The 16,679-nt window shown below is 38.4% G+C and overlaps 1 protein-coding gene across 1 annotated transcript in view; it reads right to left on the bottom strand.

Moving 5' to 3' along the window:
- LOC122451717 (PRAME family member 12-like) overlaps nucleotides 1-6,265 on the bottom strand; it is a 32,529-nt gene extending 26,264 nt beyond the window's left edge. Inside the window, exon 1 of the mRNA XM_043484631.1 lies at nucleotides 6,210-6,265. The gene's annotated coding sequence lies outside the window, so the exon portion shown is untranslated. The remainder of the gene's footprint in view (nucleotides 1-6,209) is intronic.
- Between the last annotated feature and the right edge of the window lie 10,414 nt (nucleotides 6,266-16,679).

Below are 16,679 nucleotides of genomic sequence, written 5' to 3'. Positions count from 1 at the left end.
TTTAGTTTTGCTTTTATTTCCATATTCTGGGAGGTGGGTCATAGAGGATCTTGCTGTGATTTATGTCGGAGAGTGTTTTGCCTATGTTCTCCTCTAGGAGTTTTATAGTTTCTGGTCTTACATTTAGATCTTTAATCCATTTTGAGTTTATTTTTGTGTATGGTGTTAAAAAGTGTTCTAGTTTCATTCTTTTGCAAGTGGTTGACCAGTTTTCCCAGCACCACTTGTTAAAGAGGTTGTCTTTTTTCCATTGTATATCCTTGCCTCCTTTGTCAAAGATAAGGTGTCAATAGGTTCGTGGATTTATCTCTGGGCTTTCTATTCTGTTCCATTGATCTATATTTCTGTCTTTGTGCCAGTACCATACTGTCTTGATGACTGTGGCTTTGTAGTAGAGTCTGAAGTCAGGCAGGTTGATTCCTCCAGTTCCATTATTCTTTCTCAAGATTGCTTTGGCTATTCGAGGTATTTTGTATTTCCATACAATTTGTGAATTCTTTGGTCTAGTTCGTGAAAAAAATACCGTGGTAGCTTGATAGGGATGCATTGAATCTATAGACTGCTTTGTAGAATAGCCATTTGACAATATTGATCCCTCCATCCATGACACGGTATGATGGTTTCTCCATCTGTCTGTGTCCTCTTTGAATTCTTTCATCAGTGTTTTATAGTTTTCTATGTATAGGTCTTTTGTTTCTTTAGGTAGATATACTCCTAAGTATTTTATTCTTTTTGTTGCAATGGTGAATGGTATTATTTCCTTAATTTCTCTTTCTGTTTTTTCATTGTTAGTATATAGGAATGCAAGGGATTTCTGTGTGTTAATTTATATCCTGCAACTTTACTATATTTGTTGATTAGCTCTAGTAATTTTCTGGTAGAGTCTTTAGGGTTTTCTATGTAGAGGATCATGTCATCTGCAAACAGTGAGAGTTTCACTTCTTCTTTTCCTATCTGGATTCCTTTTACTTCTTTTTCTGCTCTGATTGCTGTGGCCAAAACTTCCAACACTATGTTGAATAGTAGTGGTGAGAGTGGGCACCCTTGTCTTGTTCCTGATTTCAGGGGAAATGCCTTCAATTTTTCACCATTGAGGGTGATGCTTGCTGTGGGTTTGTCATATATAGCTTTTATTATATTGAGGTATGTTCCTTCTATTCCTGCTTTTTGGAGAGTTTTAATCATAAATGAGTGTTGAATTTTGTCAAAGGCTTTCTCTGCATCTATTGAGATAATCATATGGTTTTTATCTTTCAATTTGTTAATGTGGTGTATTACATTGATTGATTTGCGGATATTAAAGAATCCTTGCATTCCTGGGATAAAGCCCACTTGGTCATGGTGTATGATTTTTTTAATATGTTGTTGGATTCTGTTTGCTAGAATTTTGTTAAGGATTTTTGCATCTATGTTCATCAGTGATATTGGCCTGTAGTTTTCTTTTTTTGTGGCATCTTTGTCTGGTTTTGGAATTAGGGTGATGGTGGCCTCATAGAATGGAGTTTGGAAGCTTACCTTCATCTGCAATTTTCTGGAAGAGTTTGAGTAAGATAGGTGTTAGCTCTTTCTCAAATTTTGGTAGAATTCAACTGTGAAGCCATCTGGTCCTGGGCTTTTGTTTGCTGGAAGATTTTTGATTACACTTTCGATTTCCTTGCTTGTGATGGATCTGTTAAGATCTTCTATTTCTTCCTGGTTCAGTTTTGGAAAGTTATACTTTTCTAAGAATTGTCCATTTCTTCCAAGTTGTCCATTTTATTGGCATAGAGCTGCTGGTAGTAGTCTCTTATGATCCTTTGTATTTCAGTGTTGTCTGTTGTGATCTCTCCATTTTCATTTCTAATTTTGTTAATTTGGTTCTTCTCTCTTTGCTTCTTAATGAGTCTTGCTAATGGTTTGTCAATTTTGTTTATTTTTTCAAAAAACCAGCTTTTAGCTTTGTTGATTTTTGCTATGGTCTCTTTAGTTTCTTTTGCATTTATTTCTGCCCTGATTTTTAAGATTTCTTTCCTTCTGCTAACCCTGGGGTTCTTCATTTCTTCCTTCTCTAATTGCTTTAGGTGTAGAGTTAGGTTATTTATTTGGCTTTTTTCTTGTTTCTTGATGTAAGCCTGTAATGCTATGAACCTTCCCCTTAGCACTGCTTTTACAGTGTCCCATAGGTTTTGGGTTGTTGTGTTTTCATTTTCATTCATTTCTATACATATTTTGATTTCTTTTTTGATTTCTTCTATGATTTGTTGGTTATTCAGAAGCGTGTTATTTAGCCTCCATATGTTTGAATTTTTAACAATTTTTTTCCTGTAATTGAGATCTAATCTTACTGCACTGTGGTCAGAAAAGATGACTGGAATGATTTCAATTTTTTTGAATTTTCCAAGACCAGATTTATGGCCCAGGATGTGATCTATTCTGGAGAAGGTTCCGTGTGCACTTGAGAAAAAGGTGAAGTTGATTGTTTTGGGGTGAAATGTCCTATCGATATCAATTAGGTCTAGCTGGTCCATTGTGTCATTTAAGGTTTGTGTTTCCTTGTTAATTTTCTGTTTAGTTGATCTATCCATAGTTGTGAGTGGGGTATTAAAGTCTCCCACTATTATTGTGTTACTATTAATTTCCTCTTTCATACTCGTTAGTGTTTGCCGTACATATTGCGGTGCTCCTGTGTTGGGTGCATATATATTTATAATTGTTATATCTTCTTCTTGATCCTTTGATCATTATGTAGTGTCCTTCTTTGTCTCTTTTCACAACCTTTATTTGAAAGTCTATTTTATCTGATATGAGTATTGCGACTCCTGCTTTCTTTTGGTCTCCGTTTGCATGAAATATTTTTTTCCAGCCCTTCACTTTTAGTCTGTATGTGTCTCTTGTTTTGAGGTGGGTCTCTTGTAGACAGCATATATAGGGGTCTTGTTTTTGTATCCATTCAGCCAATCTTTGTCTTTTGGTTGGGGCATTCAACCCATTTACATTTAGGGTAATTATTGATAGGTGTGGTCCCGTTGCCATTTACTTTGTTGTTTTGGGTTCACGTTTATACAACCTTTCCGCATTTCCTGTCTAGAGAAGATCCTTTAGCATTTGTTGAAGAGCTGGTTTGGTGTGCTGAATTCTCTCAGCTTTTGCTTATCTGTAAAGCTTTTGAATTCTCCTTCATATCTGAATGAGATCCTTGCTGGATACAGTAATCTAGGTTTGTAGGTTATTCTCTTTCATTACTTTCAGTACGTCCTGCCATTCCCTTCTGGCCTGGAGGGTTTCTATTGATAGATCAGCTGTTATCCTTATGGGAATCCCTTTGTGTGTTATTTGTTGTTTTTCCCTTGCTGCTTTTAATATTTGTTCTTTGTGTTTGATCTTTGTTAGTTTGATTAATATGTGTCTTGGGGTGTTTCGCCTTGGGTTTATCCTGTTTGGGACTCTCTGGGTTTCTTGGACTTGGGTGGCTATTTCCTTCCCCATTTTAGGGAAGTTTTCAGCTATTATCTCCTCGAGTATTTTCTCATGGCCTTTCTTTTTGTCTTCTTCTTCTGGAACTCCTATGATTCGAATGTTGGGGCGTTTCACATTGTCCCAGAGGTCCCTGAGGTTGTCCTCATTTCTTTTGATCCTTTTTTCTTTTTTCCTCCCTGGTTCATTTATTTCCACTGTTTTATCTTCTACCTCACTTATCCTATCTTCTGCCTCCGTTATTCTACTCTTGGTTCCCTCCAAAGTGTTTTTGATCTCATTCATTGCATTGTTCATTTTTAATTGACTCTTTTTTATTTCTTCTAGGTCTTTATTAAACATTTCTTGCATCTTTTCAATCTTTGTCTCCAGGCTATTTATCTGTAACTCCATTTTGTTTTCAAGATTTTGGATCATTTTTATTATCATTATTCTAAATTCTTTTTCAGGTAGATTCCCTATCTCCTCCTCTTTTGTTTGACTTGGTGGGCATTTTTCATGTTCCTTTACCTGTTGGGTATTTCTTTGCCTTTTCATCTTGTTTAGATTGCTGTGTCTGGAGTGGACTTTCTGTATTCTGGAGGTCTGTGGTTCCTTTTTATTGTGGAGGATTAACCCAGTGGGTGGGGTTAGATGATTGGCTTGTCAAGATTTCCTGGTTAGGGGAGCTTGCGTCAGTGTTCTGGTGCGTGGAACTTGATTTCTTTTCTTTGGAGAGCAATGGAGTGCCCAGTAATGAGTTTTGAGATGGGTCTATGTGTTAGGTGTGACCTTGGGCAGCCTGTATGTTGACGTTCAGGGCTATGTTCCTGCATTGCTGGAGAACTTGCGTGGTATGTCTTGCTCTAAAACTTATTGGCTCTTGGGTGGTGGTTGGTTTCAGCGTAGGTATGGAGGCTTTTGGACAGTCACTTATTACTTAAAGTTCCACATAGTCAGGAGTTTTCTGGTGTTCTCAGGTTTTGGGCTTAAGTCTCCTGCCTCTGGATTTCAGTTTCATTCTTCCTGTAGTCTCAGGACTTCTCCAACTATACAGCACTGATAAGAAAACTTCTAGGTTAATGGCGAAAAGATTCTCCCCCATTAGGGACACCCAGAGAGGTTCACAGAGTTACATGAAGAAGAGGAGAGGGAGAAGAGAGATAGAGATGAGCAGAAAGAGAAAAAGGGGGACTCAAGAGGAGAGAGACAGATCTACGCAGCTGTCTGTTCCCAGAGTGTTCTCCGTAGCCCAGTCACCTACAAAGATTCACAGAATTGGATTGGGAAGAGAAGGGGAAAGGAGGAAATAGAGGTGTTCTGAGGTAGAAAACAGAGAGTCAAGATTGGGAGAGAATAATCTTCGGTTTAAAAATAGGGCTTCTCTTCTTTTTTTTTTTTTTGTAAGGTTATAGTGTATTGAAAATGAAAATTAAGGAGTAGTAGAGGAGTACTAGAGGACTTTAAAAGAAATAAGAGAAAAAGAAAAATAGAAAATAGAAGAGAAAAAGGAAAGAAAAAAAATAAGACAAAAGAAAAAGAAAAAAAAAGAAAAAAAAATTTTTTTTTTCCTAATTAAAAAAATCATAAAAATCTATGGAAATGAAAGTTAAGGAGTAATGGGGGAGTAATAGGGAATTTTAAAGGAAAATAAAAGAGGAAAAAGAAAAAAGAAAAAAAGAAAAAAAAAAGAGAAAAAAGTAAAATTATATCTAGAAGTTTCTCTGGAGCTGTTGCGGTCAGTGTGGGTTCGGCTCAGTTTCAGATAGCTCCTCGTTCCAGCTTACACTTCTCAATATCTACAGGCCCCTTCCGGTGTAGTCGGTGTTTTCTACAGGGATTTTAATCTGTTGCACCAGTCCCTTCTGAAGCGGTTCCCTTTGTTTATTTGGCTTCTGTTTGCCGGTCTCTTCAGAGCCTCATTTCCGCCCTCTTCAGAGCCTCATTTCCGCCCTGACACAGGCGGGCGGAGGTGGACTCTTATTCCGGTAGCTAGTTCCGTCGCTCTGCGGGGAGGGGCTGCCGCTGCAGGGAGGGGGTGGCGCTGCGGGGAGGGGCTGGCGCTGCGGGGAGGGGGTGGCGCTGCGGGGAGGGGCCGGCGCTGCGGGGACGGGCTGGCGCTGCCGGGAGGGGCTGACGCTGCTTTCTCCGTCTGCGCTGCTCAGGCTCCCGGCTGTTCTATATGGAGCGCGCCCCGCGCTGCGCTAGGTTCCAGCCCTCGGGTGTTTCACAAAAGCGCGGAACGAAAAGCTGCGCCCGCTCTCTGTGCCTTCCCTGTCAGAGCGGTCCAGGCAGCCAGGGCCTCGGTGGGCGCACTCTCCCCAGGTGTGGCGCGCCCACTCCTTTCCACGGACCCAGTTTCAGTTTCCGCTGGCGCCAGTCGGGTGCGCGCGCCTTCTGCCCTCTGCGTCCCCAGCCCCAGTCCCCGCCCGCGCCGGTCGGGTGCCTGCGCCCTGTGTCTCGCCGTGACCTTCCCCTCCCCCCTGCCTCCTGCCTCCCGCAGGGCTGGGCCGGTCCACAGCCTTCCAGCTCTTCTCTGGACTTTCTCGGTCTCTTTGTTCTGCGAACGGCCGGCAGTGTGTTCGGGCCGGTTAATTTACTCTCTCTTGGTCTCCCACAGTTCAAGTTGGCAACTCACAGAAGCTCCCTCCGAATGTCCTCAGGGCACTCAGGCCCGGACCCTACCCCAAGCAATGCCGCCTAAGACTCCCTTCCCGGGACGGATCTCCGTCCTTAGCTCTTTTGTCTCACTTTTTATCTTTTATATTTTGTCCTACCTCCTTTCGAAGACAATGGGCTGCTTTTCTGGGCGCCTGATGACCTCAGCTAGCGATCAGAAGTTGTTTTGCGAAGTTTGCTCTGCGTTCAGTTATTCTTTTGATGAATTTGTAGGAGAGAAAGTGGTCTCCCCGTCCTACTCCTCCGCCATCTTGGCTCCTCCCCCACCCATGATTTTTTATTTACTTTACAGCTGGAAGTTTGTACCTTTTCACCACCTCCATCGATTTGCCCCCTACTCCCACCCCTGTATCTGACAACCTCCATTCTGTTCCCTGTATCTATGAGTTTCTTTTCTTTTATTTTTTTAGATTCCACATATAAGTGAGGACATAAAGTATTACATTTTCTGAGTTATTTCATATAAAATAATGCCCTCAAGGTCCATCTGTTTTGCTGAAAGTGGCAGACTTTGAAAACAACCTAAATATCCATCAACAGAGGCATGGATAAAGAAGATGTGGCATATATATATTATTATATATATTACATACATTTATTATAATATATTTTTATATATAATATAACATAATAGGTATTGTATATAATATATAATATATTATATTATAGATATAAAAATATAAATTATTGTATAATATGTATTATATAATATATATAAATTATATAATATATGTTATATATAGAGATAAATTATTATATAATATATTATATATTATTATTATATATAATATATATAATGGATTATTACTCATGTGTTAAAAAGAATGAAATAAGGCCATTTACAGCAACATGGATGGACCTAGAGAGTGTCATACTGAGTGAAGTAAGTCAGACAGAGAAGGAGAAATATCATATGACATCCCTTATATGTGGAACCTAAAAAGAAATGATACAAATGAAGTTAATTACAAAACAGAAAAAGATTCACAGACTTAGAAAATGAACTAATAGTTGCAGAGGGGAGGGATACTTAAGGACTTTGGAAAGATCACCGTACACACTGCTATATTTAAAATGGATAACCAACAAAAACCTATTACATAGCACATGAAACTCTTCTCAATCTTATGTGCCAACCTGGATGGGAGGGGAGTTTGGGGAAGAATGGATACATGTATATGTAAAGTTGAGCCCCTTTGCTGTTCACCTGAAACTATCAAAGTGTTGTTAATTGGCTATACCCCAATATAAAATGTTTTTGGTGTTAAAAAAAATTAAAAATAAAATTTAAAAAAAGGGAAAATGGCAGAATTTCCTTCTTTCTATGGTATATATGTGTGTGCATGTGTGTGTGTGCATATATATACATATACATATACATACATATATATATATATATATATATATATATAAAATGCCATTTTCTCCATCATCCATAGATAGACACTTAGTTTCCATATCTTGGCTTTTTAAAATAATGCTGCAATGAACATGGGAGTGCAGATATCTTTTTGAAATAATGATTTCATAAAATTCAAATATAAATCCAGAAGTAGATTGTTTGATAATATGATAGTTAGAACTATTTATTAGATAGTTAGATAGTTAGAACTATCTATTAAAAATAGATTTTTAATGTTTTGAGGAAATCCCATACTGTTTTCTACAGTGATTAGACCAATTTACATTCCCACCAACCATGCACAAAGGCTTCCTTTGCTCCACAACCTCCTCAACACTTGTTCTCTCATCTTTTTGATTGCTGTCATTCTAAAAGATATGAGGTGATATCTCAAGGAGGTTGTGACTTGCATTTATCTGATTAGTGATGTTGAACATCTTTCATGTAACCTGTTGATCAGCTATATGTTTTCTTTTCTGGGATTATATTTAGTATGAATCCTGAGGTCTGAAGTATGTAGTCACCTTTAATTTGGCAGCATATAGAGAAATAAGGGTTGCAGCTAAACCTGAAGTGATTTTGTAGGTTGGGGCAAACCTAGGGTCTGGGGTGGAGAATGGCTCCCCCAGGAAGCCTCTCAACATTGGGATCCAATAGAATGCTTTCCATCACCTAGTCCCAACCCAGGCCACACAGCCAGCCTTGTGGTACCAGAACTGGTCATCTGCATTGCCATTTCATTATTGTGGTTTACACTTGGAACACACACTACCTCCTGAAATGCCACTTAAAAAACCAAGTCAACAAGTGTCACAGGGGTCTTGGGAAGTAAGAGATGTTCCTTATACTTCTGAGGAGAAGCACAAATTCTCAACTTTATAACTGGTGTTTCCTCATCAGCAGCCCTGGTTCTCACTGTGCACAGTCATGGAAGTTACCTATGAACTCTTCCCACCCATATTTCATGATATAGTTCTTCAGACTTTGGAAGAGTGGATACAGGATGGACTGAGATCCTGCAATTGTGTCCTCAGGGCCCAGTCAGCCCCAAATTTCCAAAATGATTCCCATTAGAGTCACTGACCGCCTGTGTAGTAATCCAATGCCACTTCTGTCTCTAGGAGCTGCTCACATCTGGCTCTACCCATGGAAGAGACCACTTGTGGGAAGGAGGTGACTCAGAGTCCAGGTCCGAGGAGATTCACTGATAACTCACTCAGACACAGCCTATCCTGCCCATGTTGGACACAGGTCTGTGATTGAGCTTAAACACTCCTGAAGGCAACTGTTCTCCATTTCCATTACCCAGCAAGTAGATGCATCTCAGGGAGGACTAAAGTAGACTTCTCTTTCCAGTCACACTTGTGGTCTTCTCCTAAGCTTTTGTTTGTGGACAAAGAATGCCACCTGCCATTTCATATATGATGAATGTTTCAGTCAGAGAGTTTTCAGCCACTGCAGCTGCCTCCGACAGAGCACCCTGAGGGGAATTCAGGATGGAGAAACAAGATACTGGCCCTAGATAGTTAAGATGCATATCAAAGGAAAGGCTTCAATAAGCTCAGACTGTTATACCTTCCCATACATAGAAAAGTGTCATAGTCACTAATTGAGATATCTGGGTTTTGTGATTACTAACAAATTTTTGATGTTTGACTTTTTTTTTTTTTTTTTTTTTTCATCAAGGTCTCCTATATACCCTGACTCCTCCCTTACCTCTTTGAAACAGTTCCTCAGAACTATTTGAGATTTCTCCCTGGACTGTAGTTCTCAGTAAGGCCACTAAATAAAACATAATTCTCAACTTTCAGGCTGTGTACATTTTTTTCAGGAAACAGTTTTGGTGACCATGAAAGGAGCCAGAGGTGACTTCTCTCCTTCACCTGAACTCTACAAAGAAGCAGAGCCTTGGTACAGACAGAGTCCCATTTCACCAGATATTTGCTGGGAGACTCCAGACTGTGTTGGGTTAGTCTCTCCTGATTCTCAGATCCACAATTATTGATTCATGATCCTGACATTTATATGATGGATAATAGCAGGCACTTGGCCCCACAGTTGAAAGATTCTGAGGGAGTCCAATTGGAAGACACTGGGACTTACTTAGTTGAAAGACACTAAGCAGTCTTGGCTGAGTGGTTAAGTAGGAGGATCACCTGACCTATTTCCTCAATTTGGCTATCTTAATATAAGTGGCTGGGATAAAAGTGAAAACAACACGTGAACATTTTGCTCCAATTAAGATGGAGGAGATTCTTCCCAGTTGGCTAGAGTGTTCTCAAGTGACTGAGAGACTGAGGGGAGTGGTGGAGGCAGAGTATTCATACCTTACTGTTGTCCCACGGGGAAACCCACTTACTAATTAACAGACTTGCTTGTCCCGGGATGAGGGAGAAAAACTGGACATCAGTCACTTGAGCACCCACAGCATTTTTAATTGGCTGGAGGGAGAGACAATTCAGAGAGCTGCAACGTCTTCAGGGTGACACCTAGTGGAGTTAAGCTCACAAGGCGCACACCGACCCACCACACAGTTTAAGTTTCATCCTTAACAAATACAATTTGATAGTGGGCTTCTCTGGTGGTTCAAACGGTAAAGACTTTGCCTGCAATTCGGGAGACCCGGATTTGATCCCTGGGTCTGGGAGATCTCCTGGAGAAGGGAATGGCTACCCTCTCCAGTATTCTTGCCTGGAGAATCCCAGGGACTGTAGCTTCTCAGTCCATGGGATCGCCAGACACGACTGAGCGACCAACACTTCCACAGTTCCACTTCAATAGTAAACAGAGTCTCTCAAACAGAGAAGAGTGGTGTCAGAAAGCCAAACTGTAATACTCCAGCTTAATTTGTGTCCAATATGTATGGGGCATATGCTTGTAAGTATTTACTGGATAGGGGAAATAATACTAAAGGAAATTTAAGCTTGAAAACAGCCAATTTGGGATTCTTTTGATATTCCAAAAGTGGTAGCATAATGCTCACAGCTATATACACCAGGCTTGAAAAAAAAAATTTTTTTTTCCTAATTCTTATCTTAAAGATACAAAAGTCCTTCTAGGGGGAACTTAAATTTCTCTCGCAGTGTCTGTGAGGTGTAAATGTTTTATCTGAACATCTTCGGCATTTTTATTTTCCTGAGTTTGAGAGCTTGGTCTCTGCCATTGGAAAGGTACACATATGGTGTATGCTTGGGATTCTGAACAGTCCTTTTGGCTGTGCCAACTGTCAGGAGGCTTTCTCATCTTAACCTTTGTTACAGTCACCTGTGCAATGAAGGTACTTTCTTAGATTATTTTTTGGAGTAAATTTTTCAGATTTTGTGAGGGTTCCATATAACCTTTGCATTTTCTTGTGAGGATATCTCTTGTGTCTTATAGGTTTAAATCACTATTAAAATAGTACTTACAAATGGCCAAAGAGTGGATACATTAAGTTGGAGGAAATTCTGAAGTGAAAAATTTTATAGAGAGCTCTCAGCATAAACAACTAATTTATTGGTAACTATGGGAAAGAGTGGCAGAGGATGAGATGGTCGGATAGCATCACGGACTATTGACTATAGAACATGAACTTGGGCAAACTTTGAGAGACAGTGAGAGACAGGGAACCCTGGTGTGCTGCAGTCCATAGGGTCACAAAGAGTCAGATTGAACAACAACAAATGGGAAAAATCAAAATAGAAAGAGGGGGAAAATATATGTATAACTATGTATGGCTCAGCTGGTAAAGAATCTACCTGTAATGCAGGAGACCAGGGTTCAGTCCCTGGGTCAGGAAGATCCCCTGGAGAATGGAATGACAACTCACCCCAGTATTCTTGCCTGGAAAATTCCACCTACAGAGAAGCCTGGTGGCCCCCAGTCCATGAGATTGGAAAGAGTTGGAGATGACTGAGTGACTAACACTTTCACTTTCATTAACCTAATAACTCATATATTTTAAAACAAACAAAATGAACAAACGAAAAACCAGTTTGGGAAGCCTCACTTATTATTTCAATTTCTCCTCAATTTGTTTCATAGATGCTAAGAAAAACATTAGGGTAATTAATGTTAATTAGATTTATTAACAAGGAAATTTTTTCAAAAAGAGAGAAATTCTAAAGACTTCTTAACAAGCTGGAAATTTTAAAGGGATTCATCTCCTCAAAATAAAAATCTTTAGATGATTATTAAGATGTGGAATAAGGAAAACAGATGTTAATGGGGGTTAAAATGTTCTGACACAACACTTCCTAAGGTGGGATGGGTAAAAGGGAGACACCTACATTAAATGACCTCATACAATTCTGTTCTAATTACTCGGGTTTAAATACGCACATATATATTGGCTGAATCCCTGGCAACTTTTTATATGAAAACAGATAAAGTTGTCAGTGGATAAAATGAAAGGAAAGCTTCTAGGACTCCTTATAAAACCAAGGCTTGTAAATGGGGTCCTAATGGAATCGAAAGTTAAAGTTGTAAATTTGAAAAAAATGGAGATAAAATTTCATAAAAAAATTGTATACTTAAATGGGCTTTAAATAAGATGGTTATATCTCTTTTCCTTTATTATATTATGGAATAGACATTATATCTCATTAGGAATTGCTTCCCTTCCTTAATATAAGGCAGAGCCTATGAATCTGCCCCTCAGGAAAGATTAGTTGAATACACTAAAGGAAACTGATATGTTACCTGAACCTATAAATATAAAGTGAAAACTGGGAGCAAATATCCAGGGGCTAATAAAAATAATGATAGAGGGTTCTTTTTGTTGTCGTTGTTCTGGGTTTAACTTGTGCAATCAAAAGAGGGCCTTTGTTGAATGCCTTGTGCCAGTTTTGAGGGCATCATAAATTGAACTGTGAAATTCTAGAATGTCTTGATTTTCAGTTTACTTGGAAATCGTCTCACTTGCATATAAAAAAGGAAATTAATGACTACATGGCTTGAAAAGTCAATCATTTCATATCATTTCCCTGGCAGGTCAGTTCTTTAGGGAAATAGAAGCAATTGTTTCGTTTTGTGCATCTCTACAAATCAGAGAAGTAAATACAGCACACAATAATCTGAGGCTGAACTTCATCAACTCAATCAAGTAAAACCTAAAACTAGTTGATGGGAAAAAAGGTGGAAAAAGAGGCCTTTTTAAACTGCTGGAAAGGCTCCTTTACCCCAAATCTAATTCATAGCCTCTTAAAGAATTGTCAAGCAAAAATACAAAATCTTAAAAAAGTTTTTCCCACATAGTAAAGCCTTAGTCATCTGAGAAAAAAAATTTAAATTTTTCCCAATGTTACTTATAAATGGTAAATTAACATTGTAATACCTGATTCATAACTGTTAAATTGAAGCTATGAGTTCTCTAGTTTTGTCTGTTTATATACTCTATGTACATTATACATATGATATATCTCTACCTCTAGCTAATATTAAGATAAATAAATTCATAGTAGAGCTCTATTTGATAAACCTAAAAGTATGTACAAAGTAAATATTTTAAATATAAAGGAAACTGAGCAGAAAGAATTTTAGGTTATGTGATCTAAGAAATAGTCAGTGAATATTCAGAAATATTCAGCCCATTAAAATAATATCTGGTATTAAATCTAGCTTAAAATTGTTGGTTTAATCAACACAGACATGCCTTAGTGGGTTTTTTTAGCTTTTTATTTTATATTGGAGAATAGCCAATTAAAAACGTTGTGAAAGTTTCAGGTGGACAGCAAAGGGACTCAGTCATACATATACATGTATCCATTCAATCCCCAAACTCCTGTTCTATCCAGGCTACCTCATAAAGTTGAGCAGATTTTCCTGTGCTATACAGCAAGACCTTGTTGGTTATCTATTTTAAATACAGCAGTATGTGCCTGTGAATCTCAAACTCCCTATCTCTTTCCCCCATTCTTCCCCCTGTAAGGTCAACTCTGAGTCTGTTCCTGTTTTGAAAATAAGTTCATTTGTCTCATTTCTTTTAAATTCTGCATATATGGGATGTCATATGATATTTCTCTTTCTCTAACTGACTTACTTCACTTAGAAAGACATGCCTTACTTTTATTGTTCGTAGGTTTTCTGAAGGTCAACAAGATCATGGTAGTTCTGTTGGGCAGAGTTTGCCAGCAAGAGAAAATAACTTGGCAAAATGATAATATTTTCTTAATTTATAGAGGAAAGGTAATATTTTTCAGGCAAATGTTAGGAATAATTATGTTTTGGGTATGTCTATATAAAACAGTTTCTCTAGATTTTTGATAACTTAAAACTTTAGAATTTTGCAAAATTAAGTTAAATGATTGTAATTCACTGAGTATCCATTCATTTCAAGTAACATAAAACACAGAAACATTAATTGCTAATGAGGTCATGGTTTATCTAATTTTGTCTTCTTACCCAAGGAAATCTAAAGATTTTGGAGTTTATCAAACACTCTAAGGAATGAAACTCTGCTATGAGAAAATACATGGTTCTAGAGGCTACTAGATGGGGAGACAGTGAAAACAGTCTCAGACTTTATTTTTTGGGGCTCCAAAATCACTGAAGATGGTGACTGCAGCCATGAAATTAAAAGATGTTTACTCCTTGGAAGGAAAGTTATGACCAACCTAGACAGCGTATTAAAAAGCAGAGACATTACTTTGCCAACAAAGGTCCGTCTAGTCAAGGCTATGGTTTTTCCAGTGGTCATGTATGGATGTGAGAGTTGGACTGTGAAGAAAGCTGAGCGCTGAAAAATTGATGCTTTTGAACTGTGGTGTTGGAGAAGACTCTTGAGAGTGCCTTGGACTTCAAGGAGATCCAACCAGTCCATCCTAAAGGAGATCAGTCCTGGGTGTGCATTGGAAGGACTGATGCTGAAGCTGAAACTCCAATACTTGGCCACCTCATGCAAAGAGTTGACTCACTGGGGACGACAGAGGATGAGATGGCTGGATGGCATCACCGACTTGATTGACATGGGTTTGAGTAAACTCCGGGAGTTGGTGATGGACAGGGAGGCCTGGTGTGCTGCGATTCATGGGGTCGCAAAGAGTCGGACACGACTGAGCGACTGAACTGAACTGAACTGAGAAGCTATGAGATAGATACCTTATTTTGCCAATCAGGATTGTTACTGTGTTCAAAATTCCTTGCTTCTTGGCTTTTGCTGCAGATTAAGGTCTTCAAGAGTTGAGAATTCTAACTGAAATACATAATTAAAGCTACAAGAAATAGTAAGGGAAATATTTCAGTGTGCAAGGAAAGTAGGATGTGTGTTTTCAGCAAAAAAAAAAAAAGAAAGAAAAAAGATATGGGGAATGGAAATGTATTTTGTTAAAAGAAAAGAAAGTGATTTTGTGCTAAAGCTGATTGTTTCTGGACAGGAAAGAAAATAAAGGATAGACTACTATACCTACAGAAAGCCGTGTAAAGTTTGTAAACAAAGACCTCTAAGAAAAGATTTTTGTACAAAGTCAGGGTGTAACCAGATTGAATTTAATTAAGTAAATGAAGTTTGTCATTGAGGGTGGACTGGTACAGGTCTGCATTTTACTGTTCTCTTTATGTTAAGAGAACAAAAGTTTTTTTGTTTGTTTTTTAAGTTGAATTATTTTTTATAACAGACTGTGAGCTTCTTTGCTTTCTAATAATCTGTATTTGCCTTAAAAATCTTCTATTGTCATGCTGGTTGAATGAATAAGTATTGTTTCACAGTGACCTATGCTTCTCTATGACCACATTTGATACATTTGAATACCTTTGACATATTTGCCCATGTCAAATTCTAAATAAATTTCTTTTGACCTCTAGGTAACTTTGAGCTGCTTCCAAGGGCCCCAGAAAAATCCCAAAGGGAGATATTAAACACATTTAATGTATTTGGTATTCTAATTCCATGGGAACATTATCACATAAGTGGTGATAAATCCTTCTTGGGTTATATTGTGTGGGTAAGTGTCATTAATACAATTAGTCGCTCAAGTTATGTCTGACTCTTTGCAATTCCATGGGCTGTAGCCTGCCAGGCTCCTCTGTCCATGGGATTCTCCAGGTAAAAATACTGGAGTGGGTTGCCATTTCCTTCTTCAGGGAATCTTGCTGACTCAGGGATTGAATCTGGGTCTCCTACATTGGCAGGCAGGTTCTTTACTATCTGAGCCGCCACCAGGGAAGCCCGTCATTAATATAGATACTCCAAAATGTATGTGGACTTTCTAAAAATCTGATATGTGCTAGTACAATGCTATCAGTCATAATTCTAGTTCTTATCTTGAAATGTTGTGTGTCACAGAAATATCCAAGTTTCCTTTCAGTTGCATCATAATCAGATCTTTAATCCTGCCACTTGAAGTCTTTTGTTATTTATTGACAATCATTGTTTTACTCTGATACTTTTATAAAAGGAAGATGTTAGAGAAGATTCATAAAGAGAAATTTTAGGCAAATATAAATTTCTGGTGACTTTTAGACTATTCCATTGAACAGGGTAAGAAATCATAAAGCTAACGGAAAACCTGATGACTTCCTTCAGATCAACAGGAAATAATTTGGAAATGGAATGAAAGAACTGAAATTATGATTTATAATTTTATGACTTTATTTTGAAATACATTGGCTTTTTGTATTTCTTTTCCAGAAAATCTTTCCTCTTATGCTAACTATGACTTACAACAAGTTGATAAATTATTCCTTTGTAAACAACAGTGAAGCATTTATCCACTTCTCTCTTCCTGATACTTTAGAATTTGGCTTCTCCATCTGACTCCCATCTGGACTTGATAGTTTATTACAACCAGATTATAGTTAGTTATGCTAACCATTGTTTTAATTTTCGCTCTCTTGCCGTTTTCAACTTATTTCTGCCTTGTGCTTCTGCTGTACTCAGACTTTATTAATATTGTTAGTAGTATTACTTATATCTTGTCTATTTTATAAGGCTGTTGTCTGTCACATTACTCAATCATTAACCAGGCCTCCAACAAAGTAATGATGGCTGTGTGCTCAGTTGCTTTATTTGTGCCCAACTCTTTGAGACTCTATGGACCATAGCTCACCAGACTCCTCTATTCATGGGACTCTCCAGGCCTGAACACTGGAGTGAGTTGACATGCTTTCCTCCAGGGGATCTTCCCTACCTAGGGATCGAATCCAGGTCTCCTGAATTGCAGGTTCTTTTATCACTGAGCCACCAGGGAAG

Source organism: Cervus canadensis, chromosome 13 (genome assembly GCF_019320065.1).
Source record: "Cervus canadensis isolate Bull #8, Minnesota chromosome 13, ASM1932006v1, whole genome shotgun sequence".
Lineage (NCBI taxonomy): Eukaryota > Metazoa > Chordata > Mammalia > Artiodactyla > Cervidae > Cervus > Cervus canadensis.
This window is presented reverse-complemented; position numbering and strand designations above follow the sequence as displayed.